Below are 25,442 nucleotides of genomic sequence, written 5' to 3'. Positions count from 1 at the left end.
TAAGAATAACAGAAATCGAAGTACTAGAAGGAAACCTATTCCAAAAATAAAAAGTATATGCTTTATTTAACGACTCTCGCAACTGCCGAGGTTATATCAGTGACACCGGTGTGCCGTAATTTTGTCCCGGAGGGATTCTTTTATATGCCAGTAAATCTACTGACATGAGCCTGTCGCATTTAAGCACAATTAAATGCCATCGACCTGGGCCGGGATCGAACCCGCAACCTCGACCATAGAAGACCAGCACTATACCGACTATCTACCCAGGCCGACGGAAACATATTCCAAAGACTCTTTTGATTTTATTAGTGTATACCAGATATCAGATACGGAATTTAAAATGTTTAATGTTTTTGTATTATCTTTTTTGTTTTGTGTTTCTGTCATTGTAAACGTTCTTATTTGAATGAATGTTATTAATATGTTTTTACGCTCTATGTATACATATATCTGGTGGTGTGGAAGAGAAGGCCTGATGATCGTAACACCACGAGAATAAATAAATTTATTATTATTATTATTATTATTATTATTATTATTATTATTATTATTATTATTATTATTATTATTATATCGAATTCAAGGCTTTGGGACGAGAAGCCTTAGATGACTGACAATGAGCTATAAAATTTTAAGTACCACTAAGAAAATTAAAAAAATATATATATAATTTTACAATCGTTAATATTTTTATTTAAGTTTCTCTACCATGTATTACTCGTATTTACAGTCTACTAATTAAAATGTAATTATAATTAATTAAATGGAGTACCGGTATAACAAAGCCTGACACAGTTGAAATTAATAATTATAAGAAGCAAAGTATCGATTTTGGGAAATATTAGACTTGTAGATGCAGTGCGTCTCTGCTAGGGATGCTGGAGGCAACGAGCTGCAGTTTATGTGTTGACAAGGACGTGAGAGACGTGAGATGTCCGGGATTACACAAATCCGCCGCCTCGTGCCGGTTTATGTGCCCAAGTCGTAAAGCTTCATTTTCCTTGTTATCCCTAGCACTGGTGCACATAACAGACAAGCGTAAGCTGAATGGACGTGGGCTAACCCTTATGGAAAGAGCGTCATCTCCGGCAGTAAGCGTGTCCTTCCTCGTGTAGCAAAGACATCAAATCCAGAATCTTGATTCTCTTATGCCCTGATTTCACAGAATTCTGATTCTGAAATAGAACTATAAACTTAAATCCTCCTTGGGCGCACCGTTAGCATATCTACTAAAGCATCGGCTTTTTACGCTGGGAAGTTTCTTTCGAATTTCGGCACCACTTATTAGATTATGTAGTGGAGAGAAACTGTGCTGGACAGAATTTTTAAGGCACACCAGTTTTATCTGCCACAATTGCACCAAATCTCCCAGCCACCGACATAGCTCGTTTGTATACTGATCGGAACTGCGCAATTATTATTTGTTCAATCGCACTCCTCAATTAAACTTGCAACATTAAAATCACAGTTCCCATTGATATTCGTTGTAGTAGTATTGTGTCCATTATTATTCATGATTAAATGCAATAATTTCCCTTATCCGCGGAATCTGTATCCGCGGTTTCAGTTATCCGCGGTTTCACTTATACGCGTTTAACCTTGGCGACATTTTTTAACTTTTTTTTATCGCCTAACCTCAATGGCATTATCCACACTGTTTGCTGTTCACTGTCGTGACACGTACTACTGTAGTAAGGTACCAACAGGTTAGTTATGGGGTTTACTATTATCCGCAATTTCGCATTTCCACGGTAAGTTTCGGAACGTATCCTGTCACATTTAAGTACGACAGAATAAACTATAAGAGGAGTTATTATTTCAGTACCGTACATTAGTAAGATATCTTGGGGCCCATGTTTGTTATCAAGCTGACATGTACACTTCACTTATCAGGAATCTTTGAAACATTTAGACATCATATCCAATAATAATTTCACAGAAATCAGAATTTGTATCGTCGGTGCACGACCTGGTGTACGATATTGAATACCTAGCTTACAACTAAACTGTACAATCGGGACTATCATTGGATAGCTTTCCGGATCCATTTTTCATGTTTAGTTTTAGTGTCCTCTTTCAATCGAGAGACATCGTACTGTATTTATTATCTATTTATCTATTTATGTCCATAACAGGGCAAAGCCCCAATTACAATAGACAGTACAGACATGTTTCTTAGAAATAAAAGTAAAAGAACAATATTGAGCTTATTATATGCATTGGTTCCATTTGTATAATGTTCATGTTTTATTTATGTAAGTTATTTATTTATTCATTTATTTATTTATTTATTTATTTATTAGTTTATTTGTTTATTTATTTGTTCATTTGTTCATTTATTTATTTATTTATTTATTTATTTATTTGAAATATAATAGTCTATACTTTATTTTTATTATTTTAATGAAGTTGCAATAGGTAAATGTTTCTTATAACTACAGAAGACAAATCTGTCGTAGTATTGCAGTTATCTTCTTCCATTTTCTCTTCAACCCAGGCCTCAGACGGTACCCTAATGTGTTCCGACCTCAGGTTTAAACATGGACCATTTTTTCCATTGTCGGACTAGAAAGCTTTCTCAGTTAAACTGTACATTATTGCCATGTCATTAATTATTGTTTCATCCATTACTCTACGTGTTTCTTGCATTCTTGTTTCTCATTTTAGAATCTTTTATTTTAGAGAAAAATTTAATATGGACTAGCGAATAATCGACGCAGTAGTGTATTAAATTCGAAACTGAAAATGTAAAGCAAAAGCGCTAGAAATGTGTACTGATACATGTTTTTCCTATCTTGTGTATATCACAGAGAGAACAAAAAACACATAGAACCGCAATCAAACATCCCCTGGGTTCGAACTATGTCCCTGTCTCTATACTCAACACGACACACCTCTGGGGTCGTGCGTTGCAACCAGACACTCGTGTGGGATTCGCTATCACGTGCCCTTGTCCCGCACCCAAGGGATTCCCCTGTCCGCCCTCGCGCACGCACACGGTTCTAGGACGGGGAGACACAGAAAGCCTAGAAAATCGTCCGCTAATTAAGAATTATGAGGGTCTTCTTCCTTTCCTTTTGCAGACAAACCTCTTGGGGGATGCCGGGACTACGCATGACGTCACAGATTTTCCCACGAACGATCCAACCACACACAAGTAGAAATCTTTTGTCTGTTCGAGATCAAGGGAAAAAGACGAAGTCACAATGGCATTATCGTGGGACGGAGATTAAGGGTTCAACCCCATCCCAAATGTTACAATATTGTAAATCTGAAGGCAGTTCTTCTCTCTCAGCGAGCTGGGACGTAATCCTGTATCAGCTATATTAATTTAGCAGTTAAGATTCAGGTAGTCTGTACCTCCATTGTTCAGAAATTAATCTGTAATAATTGAACATGGCTTCACGAAACATAGGGTTACTGTACGTTCAGTCCTAATAACGAAATTAAGTATTGTGAATCGTTTTTATAACTAACTAGACGAAATTTTAATTGAATAATTTTTAATACAAAAGCACTTCAAACGTGTCCGTACTTCACGTTACATAAATTATAAATAGCGTTATTTCTCGATGACGTGAAAATAGCCTACTGAAAAGTTTCCTCGTGAAAACTTAATAAGACCTTCGTTGAGTAGTCTAATAATATGGCTGCTAAATAAAAGTCTCTAAACTAACCTCTGTATCAGCAAATTTCTTCATCATAATGAAGCAGTTACACCGCTGTGGATCAGTCATCAACTCATCAACACAGAGTGCATATACAGCGACAAAGTGACGGTGACAGTTGAATAGAAGAGGTTATGTTTGCGCATCACTATTCCTAACCGTTTCAAACCATTGAGGCCTAATAGTTATCGCTTGATGATGATAACAATGATGATGATTTATGAGGTTGATAAATTTATTATTTCTCATAAAGGTTTTCCTACTTTTCAATACATTATTCAGTATTATCTCAAAATCATCTTAATAATTTGATACTTTAACGCAAAAGTAATATTGCTTATAAATATTACAAGAAATTAAAAAATGTGTATGTATGTATATTTGTATGTATGTATGTATGTATGTATTTTTATTTTATTGGGTTATTTTATGACGCTGTATCAACAACTAGGTTATTTAGCGTCTGAATGATATGAAGGTGATAATGCCGGTGAAATGAGTCCGGGGTCCAGCACCGAAAGTTACCCAGGATTTGCTCGTATTGGGTTGAGGGAAAACCCCGGAAGAAACCTCAACCAGGTAACTTGCCCCGACCGGGATTCGAACCCGGGCCACCTGGTTTCACGGCCAGACGCGCTGACCGTTACTCCACAGGTGTGGACTGTATGTATGTATGTATGTATGTATGTATGTATGTATGTATGTACCGTACGTATAGTCTATATGTATGTCATCTTCATGAAGATACGACTACGGACTTACAAAACTGATATGTTCTTAACTGTTGTTGTTTAGTCAATTGTCCGAAGACAGATTGAAACCTCATAACCATAAGTGACACCAATAACACATCACTCATGAGACAACTAAGCCTCTCCGTTGCATACACTAATTCAGACTTCGGATATATACAGTAGAAACAATTATTGTTCTTTTTCTGACACATATCGTCAAGTGAGATGTAATGCCAGAAATATATGTAGGCCTACATATCAGAGTGAATCTTAATCAGAGGTAATCCTCTTAATTAAGGAGTGTAGGCCTATTATTCCTTACATAACACCATCTAAAACAACCATCTATAGCTTGATGTTTTAAACGAAATCTGAAGCCGTCAACGATTATGAGAAGTTTCCTATTTCGACTCCACATTGCAGAAGATAACACTTCCGCGGTTGCGAAAACTCCAAACTGTTAGATAAAAGTGAATAACTGTTTAACTGGTGGGCGTGTGTTACGGCGTTATGATCAGGTGATATCTTATATATATATATATATATATATATATATATATATACATATATATATATATATATATATATATATATATATATATAAGGTATTGTACGAATTAAAAAATTAACAGGAGAACCTTTCCAAGTTACCGATGAATAACGTTATGTAACGTATTTGTATAAATGTATGTTTTGAATCTTATCAAATATTACAGTATATTCACGTATGTTCTCGGCACGCTTGTTTAGTGCCGACCTGATAGGCCTAACTGTAATTGACGTCACAGAGAACTGCGTAATAGTCTTCTTCAATGTAACAAAGCTTCTTTAACAAATTGTATCAACCATAAAAGCTAGCTAAATTCTAAATACAAATTTGAAAAACTCGTGTTTACTTAAGTACATATTTTAGTCGCAGCATAAATAGAACCAACTCTTGCACTTCGGGCGTAGTATGCGATTGAAACTTGGAAGTGAGCGAAATGTTAGCATGTTTTCAGTAATTCTGTAACAATGTATAAAATATTAATTATACAATAAAATAAGTTGCATTGATAGAAAGTTCTATATTTACTCTTTAATTGGTATATATTTTTTATTGCCTGACTCTTACAGGTTATTGGCATTTAACAATCTTACGCTCCAACATGGCTTACATTTTATGTCTAGCGCAGGTTTGTAGACAAAAGTTATTCGTCATTTAAAAAAATCCTTATATAAGTATATGTTATTCCGTTTAGTTTCAAATTGTTTCATACAGCTGCAAACAAGAATAGATATACGGGAAATATACAGCCTCAATTTTGATGAAATTACAAATTTCAGTAATTCAGCCTATAGAAAGTGGAAGTGAAAGAATCCTGCAGACTGAAAGGGACGATAGGGTACACCCTAGATCATATATACCCAGATTGCTCTACGTTATAGGCTTTGACGGTAACAACTTTTGTCAGGTTTACTATGCTGCCATCTAGTTGTTACATAAGGAGTCACGTCATAACTCCCATTTGAATTGCATTAGCGACTGTACTGCCATCTCGTGTTCGTTTACGGCTGACGGATGGCGATCCTGGAGATTGTTCTCTTCAAAGTGCAACAAAGGAATGAGCAATCTATATGTGATCTGGAGGTACACTTAAAGGAATAGAAAACCTATATTACGTTTCGTGATTAAATGCATGGTTAATTAGAAAATTAAGTTGGAATTTTCATCAATCTGGCAACATCGCCGCTAACACAGTTCTCTTTCTCCTTGTAATACAGATGTAAGAGGTGAACGAACTCAGGTCTGTCTCCATACGCGAACCTCCCTCTCTAACTACAATGTTGCAAGTTGGTTGCAACGTTCAGAGGCTTAAATTAGCAGTTTTTAAATTAAATTTATAAGAAAATTCTCAACGCTATTGAAATACTCCAAAGGGATAAATTATTATTTATTAGTTTTTCTATCGATATGGACAAAAATCACGATCCTACTCGCAATGGTTACCGAATAAAAGAGTGTTAAACATATGGGAACAAAAAAACATTTTTCTCTGAGAAAATTATGGACTTTCCACCAATATGGCATTACACTTTTTTGTTACATACAGCATGAGCTATTCGCTTTGAAAATCTGCAGGATTATTTCACTTCCATTCTGTATATCTAATTTTGAACAACTCGTAAAATAAAAGTAAACTGTAGTAAAGTTTATCTATATTCGTTTAAGGGGAGGCAGAGGTGAAATTTTCGAACAAAACGGAAGAAAAAATGAAAATTTGGTTTTTTCAATTTTTATTATCTTTATTTTGATATTCCGATATTAGTTTTTGATTTTGTGCCCTTAAAGTATGAAATTAAAACCAAAATAATTGTATTACTATATTATTCCCATAATGAACTAATACTTATCATTATTTATATACCTTCTCTGAACATATAAATAAAAAGAAATATTGAAAATTTCTTACAATAGGGTGCATGGAGCATTTTATATGAAACGATATAAAGTTTTATAAAATTATTAATATTTACAGAACTATTGTACTTAGAATGTTGAAACTTGGTATGTCCATTACTAATAACATACTTAGTATCCAAGATCAATTTCAATCAAATCGGATAAATTTTGTGGATTTTGAAATATTCACCTCTGCCTCCCCTTAAAGAGTACCTTTATTATAGAATTTCATGATAAACGCCTTAAATTTAAAAAAATAAACAACTTTGATTACCAGCATCTGTTTATACACAGACTATGGTTCTAACGTAGATCAAACAAGTTTCGTAGACATAATAGGGATAACACTGAATGCTGCGTACCATGTCGAGATTTACTGATCTATAATCAACCACACGATTCTTGATCACGCTATGTATCATTGATGTCATTAGCCTTGGAGCAAGTAAATTGAATGGTTAGCTCTCCAAATGTTGGTACAGATGACATGGGTCAATGTTGGTCTGTTGTCGAACAAGGATTTAGTGTACTTGGGAATACAATTAGTGCCGTATTATACAGGCCCCTATCATCTGTGTTTTGTTTTATTTATGAGTGAGCTTTTGTTGTTCCATTGTGACGTCAGAACACAATAAAGAACGACAACAGCACGGTGTGGTAGCTCAACGATCAGGCGCTGAATAATTTAGTTGTTTGTAGCAACGCGGTGTGTGAAGCGGTCATATCAGCGATTGTGAATTATGTACAGTTTGTCTGCTCCAAAACTTGACATACGGCAGTGACGGCCCTTCCTATCCCTGGGATAAATTTTGCAATCACTAGATCAAAGACCCCGTGATAAACGATTCCTATTGCATATCGTCAACGGGGCCGTGGGCAGAATTTGAATACTGAAAGTATGTACAAGCTTACGTTTGTAGAAAAGAACTTTAAAATAAAATAAATAGAAAAGAGTTAATAATAATTTATGCTACAAGAGTTTAAAGTAGAATTTTGTACATGAGGGGAATACTTAGCACCTGAGACACAATCCGAGAATAATTTCCAGGAGTGTATCAATATGTATTTTTGTTCTGGCAATAAAGTATTATTATTATTATTATTATTATTATTATTATGCCGCAGAAATGAAGGAAACAATAATAGGCCTAAACTCGAAACCCGCCATTGCGGAAAAGTTTTGGCGAACCCCTTGAAATATTTTGCGAACCCTCCGGGGGTTCGCGAACCACAGGTTGGGAAACGAGGATTTATAGCATAGTCTTTATTTATCTTAGTCCTAGATTTATATTATTGTAAGCTACAGTAATTATTGTAATGTTATTGTAGACTACGAGTATATTATATATCACTGTACCGGGAGTATACCCAATTGCAGTGCTAATAAATACATACATACATACATTATTATTATTATTATTATTATTATTATTATTATTATTATTATTATTATTAGGTGATCATTTTGTATGTGGACCGTAAACAGCGGCGTTGCGATCTCATGTTGTTAATCTGTGAGAAAGAGAAAGACATATTCTCTGAATAAGAGAGCGATCGTACTGAACAGGTGACGTCACACCGGCGCAGCTACCGCTCCACAAACAATGATCGGGTACTATTATTATTATTTACTGTCGACATCAGGCAAGAAAAGAATGTCCAATCAATTGCAGCTACAATTGAAAGATACAGAGTAAATATTGAGAAATGTCCAGCGTAGCAGACACTAAAATAACTAAGACTGCCTTTTAGTAGAGTCCTACTTGATAGTAAAATTGAAGGGTTCAGAGCCATAGTGGGCCAAGCGGCATTTATTAAAAACGGAGAAAGCTAGGATTAAAGTTAAGTGAATACCATAGTTTAATGAAGATTGACATATCATTTAGTTTGAATGTGTATACTTTATATTACTTGCTATATGTTTCCATTGAATTATGGTAATAACTTCATTTTAATCCTTGTTTTCTACGGTTTTAATAAATGGCGCTTGGCCCACTATGGTTCTGAACCCTTCAATTTGGGTCGACCCTTGAAGAGATGGGTGAACAATTTAGAGATGGAACAGACCGAAAGGTTAATTCTTTATATCGATTTTTATTATTATTATTATTATTATTATTATTATTATTATTATTATTTAGTATCGACATCAGAAAAAATTGAATGTCGACAAAATTTCAGGTTGGCCTTTAATTGAAAGATCCAGAAAATTATACTTTGTTTTGTATCTAGAGCATCCTGTGCAACACGAATGGTAATTATAACGTAGGCTACATTTTGTGCACAAATTTTCGAGAGGTGAATTAAATACTGGATTCTTAAACTGTTTTAAGAAGAAAAATTGAATCATGGAGCCCTTTGCCGTCCTTGTTTTTTGTACACTTCACTTGATATGTTACACGACGCCATGTTTTTAACAGAGTCTGTCAGGCGCCGAAGATTGCCCGAAGTCCCAAACCATACACTGCATCACAGAGTAAACATTTCTGTCATTACTCGTAGTGTCTGTCTCTGGTGACCAGCGATCAATCTCTGGATTACAACCTTGGGTCACGTAAGTCTGTTATGAGCTGTTCTTAAAGCTTCACCGCATAGGGCTGTCTGTAGCTCTTGGCGTCGTGAAACTTTTCGGTCTCAATCTTTTGCTTCCATATGCCGTTTATTTTAGAACTAACTTGTTAAAATCAGTCGCAATTTATGAGTTGTTTCATTAACTGATAGATTCACATCAAGAAAACTTATTTATATCCTGAGAACACTCTATAGAGATTATAATAGACAAAGAAGTTTTGAGGAAGTAGGCCTACTTTTCTCCGGGTACTTCGTTTTTCCTTGCATTTTTATTCCATTATAACTTTATCATGAATCATCGCTCATTAGTTACCTGATCGTCTCTGATCAACCTTTTTTACTGGTTCGAAAGCGATGTTAAATAAATTATTTATATCACTAATATCTTTAGAGACGCGAAAAAATCAATTGAGTAATTCGTTTGAAAGAGTTTTGAAAAGGAACAGATGATAGTAACATTATGTTCCAGACGACTGGAGTAGCCAAAAACAACGAGCCCAACAGAATAGGCGACTCGTCTAACTATCTGCCCTGATATGGAACCTTTTTAGTTCCGAATCGTTGGTAATGTCAAGTTCCATGTCACGGTGGAATATCCAAACTCCATTTCTGATCACATTCTCCGTGAAACCCAAGAACACATACTTACAAACTTACAAATGGCTTTTAAGGAACTCGCAAGTTCATTGCCGCCCTCACATAAGCCCGCCATCGGTCTATCCTGTGCAAGATTAATCCAGTCTCTATCATTATATTACACCTCCCTCAAATCCATTTTAATATTATCCTCCCATCTACGTCTAGGCCTCCCCAAAGGTCTTTTTCCTTCCGATCTTCCAACTAACACTCTATATACATTTCTGGGTTCGCCCATACGTGCTACATGCCCTGCCCATCTCAAAGGTCTGGATTTTATGTTCCTAATTATGTTAGGTGAAGAATACAATGCGTGCAGTTCTGCGTTGTGTAACTTTCTCCATTCTCCTGTAACTTCAATCCTCTTAGCCCCAAATATTTTCCTAAGAACCTTATTCTCAAACACCCTTAATCTCTGTTCCTTTCTCAAAGTGAGAGTCCAAGTTTCACAACCATAAGAACAACCGGTAATATAACTCTTTTATAAATTCTGACTTTCAGATTTTTTGACAGCAGACTAGATGACAAAAGCTTCTCAACCGAATAATAACAGGCATTTCTCATATTTATCTGCGTTTAATTTCCTCCCAAGTGTCATTTATATATGAAAATGTTATTACTCTTGTGGGAAAAGGCTATAATAGGTTATAGCAGATTATAGTAGTTAGGCCTATATGTCGTATTTAGTGCTACCCTATTTTATTTTGTCCTACTAATTTTGTTTCATTCATACTACTCTGAAATCCTGAAAAAAAAAGATCTGGATATAATTTTAACAACATTTTCTGTGAAGATTTTTAAACATGAAGAGTCCACTGCAAGAATAATGGATGTCATTTGGAATACATTTTGCAGGAGAAGCAATTGAAAGTTTGAAATGCTTAGCGCTCGAAGCTTAACTGTGATTTTCTGATCATTACTGGACAATGACTATCAGTGTTAATGCCATATAACTCTGTATGTACATTCTATATGTCTTAAGCTATGCATTGACAGCCTTGGTTCATTTTCGATAAGAAAGTGACATCCATCATTCTTGTAGTGGACTCTTCACATGTCTTCCGAATTTGGTAACATCATATTATAATTAGCTGAAGATAAATTCATAAAAATTCTGATCTCCTTAAAAAAAGAAATGTTTCCTTTTTATGAATATAAAATTTAAAAATGCGCTTTACTTACACTTCTTTCATTTTGTGAAGATATTGTATGAATGAGTGTCTCAGGCCAGAGTTGCCTAAGCCAATTACAGTCAAAAAAGTTATTGAAGTCTAAACAGACGTCATTTTTTTTTAAATTATATGCTCTCAATTAAAAATTATTTCTCCTTCAGTATAATCTAATATTTATCTAGTACATCTACTTTGGCACACATATAAATGATAATTTACAGTCATTTTATGCAGAAAATGAGGCTTAAAAATTTGTGGGTTAGGCATCTCTGGCACTGAGCCACTCAAGTGTAATGTAAAGTTACTTAAGACCCGGTACACAAAGTTTTCAATTAATAATCTTCAATTAATAAATCTTAGTGATTTCTGTTATGAACTTATGACTATTACTATATTACCGCAGATGATCTATTTTCGTACCTGAATATTTATGTAGTTTTAAAAAGGCGTTTAAGCAAATATTTGTCAATTTCCATTACATCCCACTCTTTTTCCATTATCGGCAAGTCACCATTTCTGAATAGATAGATTCTTTTGGTTTGAAAAGAAAAACGTGCTGACGACGAACAGAATATAGAATGCGGCTACGCTTAGAATATGCGATGATCGCAGTTTAAAAAGATCGTCTTAGTAAATATCCAGACAGCCAGGAGCATTTCCATAAAAGCATCCGGACTGAACTGTACACAACGAAAGTGAGAGCCGCTGCTGACACATTACTCATTTACAAGTTTGACGCTCGCCCAAGTGTTCTTAAATAAAAGAGCATCAGACCACTTACATAGACGCACGAAACAACAGCCGCACGCTTTGCGTACAAGAGGATAGTCGATGAGCAGCTCTCTGAATTACGGGTTGAAAGAGAGGGAAAGTCCATCGATCTTCTCTTAATTTTTTTAGCCTCTTGTTTATTTGTTGTACTCCATTTGTATTTCATATAGTGGAACACTTTCGAACATTATTATTATTATTATTATTATTATTATTATTATTATTATTATTATTATTATTTTATTGAACTTCTCACATTTACATTGACGTAATTATTTTAAATCACACTAAATTTTAGATTCATGTGAATGCACAAATCTGTATATAGGCCTAATTATTTAATAGGTCTAGTACCAGTTAGGAATAATAATATTAGCTTTGTATGTCCACCGCTTTGGAGTAGCGAGCAGTGTGTCTGGCTGTGAAGCTACCGGGTCCGGGATCGATTCCTGTTGCGTGGTTGAGGTTCATTTTCCGGGATTTTCCCATTAATAGAAAATGCTGGGTAACTCTCCGCGCCGGATTTTGGTTCATTTCACCATCATCACCACCTTCATCTTCATCTGTAGCGATAATATGTCATCCTCTCATACTGGGTTAACAGAATCTGACTTAATGTTTGCCCGAACCTCAAAACAGGATTCTTCACCATAATCGACAAAAAGTAGGTAGAGACGCAAACGACTAAAATACCTATATTATTATTATTATTATTATTATTATTATTATTATTATTATTATTATTATTATTATTGTTATCGTCATTTTTGTATTATCATTTACTGCATCAGTATCATCATTATCACCTTCTGCATCTTCGTCTTCATTGTAAGCAACTTCGCAATGATCATTAGAACTATATTCGTCATCATCACTGGTAAAACATTGCCCTATTTCGTCTTCAGGAATACACATATGAGTAGGTATGTATATTACACACTTACAGAATATGAAAAGAAAGTGTCACGATGATGAAATCGTTAATTATTCCTGAATAAGTACGGAACATAATTGAAGAGGTGGATTCCAAAGAGTCATTAGTCCATTTTTTAAGATCTTAACTTGCTTTATTCACGTTTTAATATATATCCTCTTCAAGCTTGTGTATAAAACTGTGTAAGTTTAATTAACAGGCTATCCTAAGTCTTGACTAGTGTCTGCAAAAGTTTTTTTTCAAACGGATCTAATGGCGTCAATTTTATTTTTTGTCATTTTTCTCATAACTTGTCATTTGCACTTAGGCCATTTTGGAATCCACCTCTTCAATTGCATTAGGAGAAAGATGAAAATCTTATAGACAAGGGAAACAGAACATGCGTACGCCACAGATGTAAGAAGGAGAAGAGGAAGACAGACATAACTTTTCTGTCCAGGTAATGTAGTGAATTTTGTAAAAGATAGAGAATTGATGGAGTAGGTTTTTTCGAATTTTTTTATCCTGGTCACGCCAATAAAGTATCGGTTATCAATTCATCATCACTCATTCACAGGTGAAAGCTGCTTCTCAGACAAACTCGAATTCAGCAAGAAAAATTAGACCACGTCTCTCCTTTCTACATTTTTCTTGGAAGGTTTCGCATACGGTTACTTGCTAACACATATCTCACGACAGATTTTGACAAGGAGTCAGGTGAAGGAAATGTAGTCTGTTCGGGTGAAAGTGTTAAATAGTATTCTGTGTTACTGAGAAATATTATTTGTATATAAACAACACGTTTATTTATATAATTTGTTATATTTATTTATTTGTGTACATTTGCCATCTCCAAATAACAACCCAGTGGAGTTACTTAGATAGAAGCATTGTATCCACTACATTTATTTATTTATATGTAGCAACTCTGTTGACATTACATTCCGCTCGCAATTACTGTAATAGACTATTTGTGTTACACGCAACGAATCCCATCAAGCGCAATTTGTTTAAAACTTCATTGTAATTCTTCTTGCTTTTAGTGCGATTGGAATATTGTACACTCATATAAAGAAATTATTTATTGACCTTTGATGAGTAGCTACAAGTTTGCACGGCACAACTTGGAATTTTCAACTTTCTCTTGAGCTATACTATCTTCAAACTTTTGAAACTGCTTTCAAGTTGCACCATCAGTTTAGTATTGGCCAAGACCTTAATCGTTGCCTACTTCGTTACGACAGGCCACTTGACACCTGTTCCAAATGAACGAATGAGGAAGGCTGAAACATAGGAAAAATAAACTAAAATATATACAAAATAATACTGATTTTCAAGGGTCTCGATCCGGGGCTGTGCAGTTACAGCAATTTCCGATTACCAGTTAAATCTAAATAGGAACTGGTATCGATATAATCGTACCAGTTTCGATTTCCATATAAATGTTTTTAAGAAAATTAATTTTAACACTTCCCTTCCCTTGGGAGCGAGCTTTCTTACATTTACAGAGTTGAGCCATATGTTGGGAATAATGCTTTGTACCTAAATTTGGCTATAATACTGTAAGGTGGCTGAGAAGGAACTGTCTACTGAAGGATACACTGGAAGGAATGGTGAACGGGATAGAAGAAGATATCAGATCATAGACGATATTAAGGTAACATGAGGAAACGAAGAGGAAGGCAGAAAATAGGAAAGATTGGAGAAAGCTGGGTTTACAATGAAAGACCTGCCCTTGAGCAGAACACTAAATGAATGAATACTGTAAGAACCCATTTTTTGGGATACCATTAGTCAAAAACAACAACTAGTTTTATAATTATATATGAGACCTTTGTGTAAAAAAAAATTGAAAGTTTTTGTTAAAGTTTTAGATTTCAGAAAAGCCTTCGATAATCTAGATATGCAAGCAATACCTGTTGGAAATCTTTGAATCCAGAAAAATTGCTGAATTACAAGTTACACCGAACTAAAGTATATAAAACAAGATGCACACCACCTAAATGCGAAACAAAAAGAAATTGAATTAAAACGTAATGAAGATATAAGAAATTGAACAGTGAACGTTATTGATTGATTCCGAGAGATAAGAGAATCTATACATTATTGGGGAAAATAGAGAACCGAACCTAATAGTAATTAAAGTAATAAATAAATTTGACTGGAAGAGATGTCAGATTTCAGTGATATGTATGTAGGTTTAAGTGTAGAGAGGGGCGGAAGATATACTGTACCTTTACATGAAAACACATTTACGCAAACGATTCTGCTGACAAGAAAATATTGCAAAAGTAAAGATTAATCTACATATGGAATGTACCGATTCAGCTATTTCAGGCTCATGGCTTACAGTATGTCGACATCTGGTCACCTATTTGAAATAATAAGTTATTATGTAAAATAAGACCTAAAAAATAAACATAAATACTGGACAAATAGAGCAAAAGGAAAGATTAATTTACACTTGTTTATTGTAGAGTTAAAATTTAAAAAAGTATTAAAAATATTTATGGTAGTAAATTTTAAAAAGGAGCAGTTAAATAAGGCTTAAAGTCTTAATGGTTATTACGATTGGTTTAAACATGCACTAAAACCAGACGTAAGTGCAAGTTTGATTGAGATTTGTGATAAATTAATTAGTTTAGGAAATTGTATATTTATTATGTATAACTACTTTTGTATATAGATCTTTTTGTTAAATTATTAAGTTTTGTACTTTTATGAACTAATATCAATAAATAATAAATCTATCACTATCACATGAAAATCACACAGACAGGTCTATTAAGCGTACGACCCCAAAAGATATGAATGAGATGAATAAATAACCCAACGCAAGACTTTTCATCTCCGAATATACTTCAAAGACGACACATATCTCTCTAACGGTCACCAGAGAGCACAGGCCGCCATCCAGTCAGATCCCGTTTCTCTTTCGACTCCGGAAATAACCACATCAATCCATCAGTAGGTTCCGTCCAACAAGCGTCCTATTCTGACTACGGGATACTGTCGTAAACGCTGTATAGAGAAGCAGTAACTGGTTGATCATCTCTGCTCAGCATCACTGAAACGCGTACACCTTATCCTGAAATCATATTTTTGATGATATGACATTATATGAGAGATGTGAGATGAAGGGAAGAGTAAAGCGAGATGAACAGTGCCAGTGGAATGAAATTTCTAATATCGAGGAAAACGGAAGAACCTCAAGAAAGATCCTTGGTCTCTGATCTGGTTCACCATGAGTATCACTCCAGTTAGCATGATATATCGTGACCGAGTTAATGGCATATTATGAGTTTTATTAGCTGTTACACTTTTAACTATTTGTAGGCCTTGACACGGGTTAATTTTGAGTGAGAAAGTTCTTTCTCTCTCCCACTGAGGCAGCCACTGCAAAGGAGTTAGATTATTGTTAAGTAAAGGTTTTACTAGTTTCTTTTAATGAAATACAGAATGTGAGATGTTCAATAACAGTAACTTCAGAGAGTAAATTCTTAAGGTAAACTTACTTACTTACAAATGGCTTTTAAGGAACCGCAGGTTCATTGCCGCCCTCACATAAGCCTCTTAAGGTAAAATGAACAGAAATTTTCTTTGATATTTTATTTATTTAGAGAGAAATCGGCTTTGTTTCTAGAAATAGTTTCAGTATTGCAGTAAATTCAGTAACACTTGCCAACGCATGGAATCATCCCTTCTCCGCACCAGTGAGAGCGTTTATGTAGTCAATATTAACATGGCATCTATTTCACATGGTGACTGTCTTTGTTAAGTAATCATTACGACTAGCGAAACATTTCATTTTTGCCTGGTTTTTAATAACTTATTTTGCATTTGCTCATTAAATAACTCACTAATTTTATTGCGAACCTTTCATGTGTGAATAGTTATCAATATCAAAATAACAAGGAAAAGTTGTAAAGAAGTAACATGATTGTGTACCGGTCAGGGGCGGCCCGTCCTTATGTGCTACAGTGCTACAGCACAATGATAATTTTGGCTCAAATAATGTATTTGTAATACTACCATAATATTTGATCTGTCATTTGACAATTTCCCATAGTTATGTTCATGACGCGTTATAAAGTGTTTAGTCTTCGCTCTCCGCTCTTTGGTGCCTCAGGGGGTTCGTTGTGCTACTCAAAGCTCCACATGAAAAATGTAGACAGTTATGCGCATGTGCGAAGCTGAAATCACTGCTCTGATTGGCTATTTTTACGCGGGAAAGTGCTGTAGTCAGCTTCAGCACAACACAGCTTGGAGATTGCAAAAGTAAAGCGTAACGAAAGAAAGCTTGTTTGTGGAAGAATTCGGAACTATGTACAATGTATTTGGTAATTCAAGTGTCCGACTGCTGCTGCCATCTACCAGTTAAAGTTGCTGTCAACAGCTATACTATACTGAACAAAAGAGTGTTCCAGATACAAGTTGGATTTCTATACGGAAGACCTGACTTCCGAACAACAATTTACAGGATCCATTGTGTGAAGTATCGAAGTTGTTAAATATTTTTGTTACAACACCAATGACTACTGCTGAGCCAGAAAAATATTTTTTTGCTTGAAACGCATAAAAACGTTTTTAAGGAACACTATGTCCCAGGATCGTCTCTCTCCTCTTGCAATACTTCAATAGAAAAGTGTATGATGTCCAAGATGGAGGGGTTTAACACCAAATGACAAGTTCTGCAGTACGAAAGAACGTCGTATGGACTTCATATTTCATCACTAGGCGAGACTCCAAATTAAGATAAATACATAAGTGTAGGCCGATATAGAGATTATAGCACACTCATAATTTTGACCGCCAGCCGCTACTGGTACCGGTATCTAGTTCAGAAGAAAGTCTTCAAATTTAAGAAAAATCCAAGTTAATGTCAAAATGATTTCTCTAACGTTACCTTCATGCTACATTGAATTAAGCAAACAAACACGTTACTTTTTTTAGTGGAACAGAAGCAAAATTTCAGCCAAATGTGGAGCTACTATCAGATTTATGAAGAATTAATAGGGCCCACATATCTTAATAATTTCTCAGTTTATTGATAGGATGCATCAGGTTACAAAAGCGATCCGGAATTTTCGTCACCGATTGCTACAGGAGGAGACTGCAAGAATACATAAGGACATTGAGAAATTAGAAACAGGTCAGTCTCTACCCAGAAAAGAAGAAGAAATACACGTCCTTAGATAACAGAATTTGCACCAATCATCAATAGGTATGAAGCCTGTAGAACAGAAGTTAACATTCTTGGTTACCTGCGTGCCATAGGTCACTACTTCAGTGGAAATTTTGATTGAAACTCCATAAAAACTCGATGAATGTATGCAGCTTCAAAATCCATGATAATATAGAGCATTAAAATAATTATACAGTGATAGTTTTGGACTCATAATAAAAACAGCCTAAATGTAATTTTCTTCCTATAATAATGACAAAATGTATATGATGACGAAATTTCTTCAGTGACAAAATCTCCTCAATGACAAAAAACATGATGACAAAATATATTTTATGACGATAAATAGGTGACAAACTACAACGATGACAAAATTTCCGGTTACGAAATACCCTAGACCCGTTACAAAATATACCCAACCATATTAATGTAAACTAAGTTTCAATAACCAGTCACAACAAAGGATACCTACATTTAGTAGCCTAATTCAGTTCACGCAAAGGGCAGCAAGAAGAATAGATTTTGGGTTCAGTTGTTCAAAGTACATTCTTAATAGTTATAGCGAGCTCGTTAAATCATAAAATAACGTCGCATTAAGTTCAAAATTTGTACCACTTTTCCATTGCTATTGTTTACAGAGTTCCCAGTTAGTAATTACTATGCCTATTTATTAAATTCTTCAGATTAATGGTTTCATTAAAGGTTATTTTATCAAATACTGTCACTTGTTACAAACTTCAATTAAATGAAGAAATAGATACAACAAACTCAGGGTAATTCTAAAAGAAAAAAAAGATAAAATCTGTTTTGTTAGAAACTGTTATCTCCCGAAGTAACTAAACACAATGACATCACCGCCCTTGCAGTATGTTATGGAAACACTGGGTGAATGACGTAGGCCTAAGTCAAGTACCCGCCATTGGTTAAAAAATATTAAACACTATTTGCTGCACGTTACGCTCTTCAAAACGCTCTACAATCTACGTTCCGGGGTACTCAGGCAGTGCGATGAAACATTCGTCTATATTTCGGTAGCAGCGTTGCCAAACATATTTTACTTAAAGTTAATTAAAGTGTTAGTATATTCTAAAATCGTAAACGTGACAGAAACATTATGCAAAATATTTATTGGAGCTGAAAACTCTAATCTAAAAACATTTATAAAATATGTATTTCTAAATGTGTTTAAAAGGTAATGAAATAAAAATTATCATGTACAGTAATTATCCCGGGAAATTCAAGTTCAAAGATACAAAATGATAAGAGGATTTTCCCAGTCACACTATGCTAACGATTACTCCCTTAAAAGAACTAGTCCTACTATTGAATACCTTCCAGCCTGCATACTTGGAAAGCCTAGGCAAACACAACACGTACATTATATTCTTTCTTCAGCGTATATTATTTCAAATCGACCTAAAAGCAGCAGGAATTAGGATGGAGTTTTAAACAAATTGCTCTTGATTGTGTTGGCTTGTTGCGTGTAACGCAAATAGTCTATTTCAGTAATGGCAGACAGGACGTAACATCATGTTCACTGCAATATCCATACCTAATTCTTACACTTCGTCGCTATTTGATGGATCACTTGGGTCAGGTGCTATCCTTTCATATCATGCGCGATATTACAGTCACCTCCCAACGAAAAATCGTCATCATCTGCCTGTTCCATGCCTTGTGGCATGTTTCTTATTAAGACAGAGATATGTTGCAAATCTATGGCTTAAAAGAGTGAAGTTAGTAAAATTTTGTTTTACTGCTGAATGTATTTACGGGGACATAGAGATAAGTTTCCAGGTATTCTTCACTACAATTTGTTTTTGTTTCGCGCTTAGGTGGGGTGCATCTTGTTTTATATATTTTAGTTTGATGTAACTTGTAATTCAGCAATTTTTCTGGATTCAAAGATTTCCAACAGATATTGTTTGCATATCTAGATTATCGAAGGCTTTCCTGAAATCTAAAACTTTAACAAAACAAAAACTTTCAATTTTTTTTTACACAAAGGTCTCACATATAATTATAAAACTAGTTGTTGTTTCTGACTAATGGTACCCCAAAAAATGGGTTCTTACAGTATTCATTCATTTAGTGTTCTGCTCAAGGGCAGGTCACTGAAGATATTTCGATATAAATATTTTTAAGAAAATTAATTTTAACACTTCCCTTCCCTTGGGAGCGTTCTTACATTTGCAGAGTTGAGCCATATGTTGGGAATAATGCTTTGTACCTAAATTTGGCTATAATACTGTAAGCTGGGTCACATGAGGAAACGAAGATGAAGGCAGAAAATAGGAAAGATTGGAGAAAGCTCGGTTTACAATGAAAGACTCCTCTTAATACGAGTATCTTCCAATAGGTTAGTTCTATGTTTTAACATTTTCTCTCCTAATTTTGAAATATCTTCAGTGGAACGATGCGTCCAAGAACGTGACTACTGGTCCAAGAATTCGGAGCTCATCTCAGTCTCAAGATGAGATTCTTTTTATATAATATATTCTTCCTCCATTTCCCGCGTGTGTTTCATTGTCTTTGTCAGATCTCGCCTCAGATTTTTTCCGTATATTGTTTCTTTATTCCTCTTCTACCCTTCTTAACCGTTCTCCTTCTCTGTCTTCTCCTCTGATTGATATTCCTCCATTTTCTTACCTCTTCTCGTTATCCTCATTCAGGCCTACCTTTTATTCCTTCGCCTGCTTATTTACCTCTTTCCTCTCTCATTACTACTATTCCTTTTCTTATTTATTTATTTACAGTCACAGTTCGTGCTTCCATTCTAAGTCAATTGTCTTGAATTTATTCTTATTTTTTCTCCTTACCTAACTTCTCTTTCCCTTTTATTTCTGTCTTTCTTCTCTTACTTTTTCCTCTTCTTAAGAATTTACGCGTTCTCCTTCTTATTTATACCTTTCACGTGCCTACTTCTTTTTTCTTTTCCTAAGCCTTTCTCTCCTTCCATTTACTCATCCTGTTTACATCGTTCTTTTCCTTAACTTCTCTTTTTTCACTTCTTACGCATTTCTCTCACTTTTTATTTCTTCGCCTTGCTTATAGTCTATCTTTCTTCTGTCTCTTTTTTGCCTCTTTCTCAGCTTTCTTTTTACTTATACTCCTCTTTATATCTTTCTTCTCCTGTTAATCCACCTCTTTTTCTCTTATTAGCATTTTCTTTACTACTCTTCTAATTTTTTGTCGTTTACATTTACTTCCTATTTCTTCTTCTTCACCGTATCTAACTCTTCCTTCTCCTCTCACTCCTCTCGCTCGCATTTCTTCTTTCTTTTGCTCCTTATATACCTAGTTCTTCTCTCCTCGTCACTTTTTCTTAAGATCTTCCTTACGCCTTCATCATCTTCTCTTTACCTACTTTTTCCATCTTTTTTCCCTTATCTATGTCCTCTATTTTCTCCTTCTCTTTATTTGCGTCCTCCATCTTCTCTCTTTTATTTACGTTCTTCATCTTCTCCCCCTTATCTACGCCCTCCACTTTTAACACTTATATAATCACTGAAAACTTTACAACTTTTGCATGATGGGCATGAGATTGTTCGGACAATGAAGAATATCACTTCGAAACTAGTCAGCCAGATAATTTTCTAATGTTAACACAGTAAAGAAGTTATAATGAACGAGTTACATCAGCTGCTTGTCTATGCGGATGACGTGAATATGTTAGGAGAAAATCCACAAACGATTAGGGAAAACACGGGAATTTTACTGGAAGCAAGTAAAGAAATAGGTTTGGAAGTAAATCCCGAAAAGACAAAGTATATGATTATGTCTCGTGACGAGAATATTGTACGAAATGGAAATATAAAAATTGGAAATTTATCTTTTGAAGAGGTGGAGAAGTTCAAATATCTTGGAGCAACAGTAACAAATATAAATGATACTCGGGAGAATAAATATGGGAAATGCTTGTTATTATTCGGTTGAGAAGCTTTTATCATCCAGTCTGCTGTCAAAAAATCTGAAAGTTAGAATTTATAAAGAGTTATATTACCGGTTGTTCTATATGGTTGTGAAACTTGGACTCTCACTTTGAGAGAGGAACATAGGTTCAGGGTGTTTGAGAATAAGGTGCTTAGGAAAATATTTGGGGCTAAGAGGGATGAAGTTACAGGAGAATGGAGAAAGTTACACAACACAGAACTGTACGCATTGTATTCTTCACCTGACATAATTAAGAACATTAAATCCAGACGTTTGAGATGGGCAGGGCATGTGGCACGTATGGGCAAATCCAGAAATGCATATAGAGTGTTAGTTGGGAGGCCGGAGGGAAAAAGACCTTTAGGGATGCCGAGACGTAGATGGGAGGATAATATAAAAATTGATTTGAGGGAGGTGGGATATGATGATAGAGAATGGATTAATCTTGCTCAGGATAGGGACCGATGACGGGCTTATGTGAGGGCGGCAATGAACCTCCGGGTTCCTTAAAGGCAGTAAGTAAGTATAGAAGTTATAAAATAATCAGTGATTTCCTTGCTTTTGAGTAAACCGCATTATTTATTTATTTATTTATTTATTTATTTATTTATTTATTTATTTATTTATTTATTTATTTATTTATTTATTTATTTATTTATTTAGTCATTCATTCATTTCATTTATGAGATAAATTTCTTTCAACATATTCGGCCCTGATGTCCCTTCACATTTCATTCATTCATTCATTCATTCATTCATTCATGTCGCAATGGTAGCGTTGAAGGAACTGTCGTGAAACAAGCTTGACAAAGAAAAATAAAATTATATGAAAGTCGCTCTTTTCATTAAAAACTAATATTGTCACTGAACCTACTGGGAATAGAATCTTGATCCCATTGATTGCGGAGATAGCGGCAGTTGGGATCATTAAAAACAAGACAGGTAAGTTCTGAAATGCAGAGGAAATCAATCTCACGCCCATCATGAAGGAGAGAAGTTCGTATCAGACTTAGCCTAATTGAATTAAAATTGCTATGCTAATAATTTAAATATCCACCCAATTGGATAATGTGGGGCCAGCAGTCCCCGATGAAAGCTCGAGCGAGGGTGGCAACCCTATTGATGATACCGGCATTTACCACGCTTTGTCCGTGAAGCCAGAATGTTTTAAGATGTGAAAGCCAGGCGCTGACTCGACCAAATGGTACGATTTTCTGTTCTGTACTCATACAATTGAGCTAAATGGAAGCTGTGATCCTTTAACACCCCTTCTCAATGGCCCTGTATAGGGTGGTGCGACCATGAATAACTGATGAGTGTAACACGCCGGTAAACACGGGACCGTGCGGTATATCCCAGATAATTCCCCTCTCACATGAGTGAGAGTGAATTGATTAATATCAGTTCGTTGCTGAAACTGTCGCGAGGATTATGGAGAACTTGGAATTATCACACAGAGCTGGAACACATTTCAATCTGACATCGCATAACTGTCAACAGTTTTCAACTGGTCGGCACCGCTGGTGACGCAGCTTTCCCTGTTTTTGGATTCCGCGTTTGTGTCACAGAAATATTCATACAACATTATCATCATCGTCATTGTCACAATAATTGTCATAAACATAACCAACATCACCAATCAACATGCCTTATTCCTTCAGATCCGTTCAACTTCCAGATATTTGGAGAACATCTGTACCGTGTGAATAAAAAGACTGCCCTCGTTGAAATTATCAAGTCCTAACGCGCGGTTCACATGAGCTACAGCAAGTTGCAAGCCAGATGGCGATAATTCAACTGTTGCTTAGTTTCATACTGCAGTATTTCATCACCGCTGCAAGGCAATATACGTATTTCTACGTGATAGAGCTTGAAGCTGTCAAATGATAAAGAAGAATTAGACTATGTTAAGTTTCAAATCACGCAGCTCTCTTTTATTTAAATTTGGCTTGAATAAAGCTCTCCTGAGTAGTACTTGCTTTTTGTATGTAGGAAATATTTTATATAGGGTGCGGCAGTGGGATATGACAGTTTTTATAGCCCTGTTGTGGGACACTCAGGACGAATTAAAAGAAAACATATTGGAAGTAATCTAGTACAATGCAATTTATTAATGTCTGATTACTTTTTAAAAACTACATTTCGTAAGTAACCTCCACGGCAACGAATACATTTCTGCAATCTGCTATGAAAGTTCTGCATAACTCGCCCCAACAAAACAGGTTCGGTACTTATGTTTTGTTTCAGCTGGATGATGGTGCGAGACTTGTTGTGATACACCCTACTTTTGAGATAACCCATAGGAAGTAATCAGCTGCAGTCAGGTCAGGAGATCTTGGCGGCCAGACAATGTCTACAAATCGCGAAATTATTCGTCCTGGAAACATTTTTCGCAGATAGTTCATTGAACCATGAGCAATGTGCGTTGATTACTTTCTATGGGATTATCTCAAAAGTAGGGTGTATCGCAACACACCTTGAACCATCATCCAGCTGAAACAAAACCTAAGGAACGAAATCAGTGGACCAAATGAAAATCGAATTGAGCTAAATCCGAGCTGTACGTAGGACGGTCCATAATGTTCCAGTAAAAGGACTGCAGAAGTTCCTGTGTTCGGTCATACTGTCGGAACGCATTAAGAAAGAAATTAATTTCCCCTAGCGTGAAAGGAATTACGTATTACTTAGGGAACCCTACTTAATAATCAACTCTCGTACTTAACCAATGAATTGACTGAAATTCTTAGAGAAAAATGAACTGTAACCAAAATAAGTTTATAACCCCGATTTCTTTCGAATGAAAGCAAATAGACTGAAGTATTCCTACAATCCTTTATGCCGGTTAGGTATGTCACACTTGTGATAGGAAAATTGGTTATGTAGGTTTCCTGTCATTAACATCCTAAAATTGCTCTCTCACTTTCGCATCAACATAATCATTGTCTTTAAAGTACTTACGAATAGTCATATGCAGTTGAAAAATAATATTAAATAAAGAATTACCAATTACTAATAGAGGTATCAAAACATTTAATTAATATTCCTTTTTCAGAAGTACTGCATTACATTACATTACATCATAGAAAATATATTTTTAATATATATATATATATATATATATATATATATATATATATATATATGGGTTATGCGTTACAATAATATAACTAATGTTAAACGTTACATCGTATATTTTCGATTACTCGGAAACTCACTGAATATATTAAAGGTATATTACTTTACAATCGTCGAAAGCTGTTCAGAAAAAAACTTCATTAATGAATTTTACACGGAATGAAATTTTATCGAAATCATAGAGCTTCTTTTAATGTATTACTATCTTTGTGTTTGAAAACATGGAGTTATAATTCTGAATGAAGAATTCATCGATTACCTAGCAAAATGTCAAATTA

At 35.1% G+C, this 25,442-nt stretch overlaps 1 protein-coding gene across 1 annotated transcript in view; it reads left to right on the top strand.

Annotated features, from left to right (window-relative positions):
* Positions 1 to 25,442, top strand: part of Lim3 (Lim3 homeobox protein) — a 180,253-nt gene that overhangs the window by 45,901 nt on the left and 108,910 nt on the right. The gene's annotated exons all lie outside the window — the stretch shown is intronic.

Source organism: Periplaneta americana, chromosome 9 (genome assembly GCF_040183065.1).
Source record: "Periplaneta americana isolate PAMFEO1 chromosome 9, P.americana_PAMFEO1_priV1, whole genome shotgun sequence".
NCBI lineage: Eukaryota > Metazoa > Arthropoda > Insecta > Blattodea > Blattidae > Periplaneta > Periplaneta americana.
This window is presented reverse-complemented; position numbering and strand designations above follow the sequence as displayed.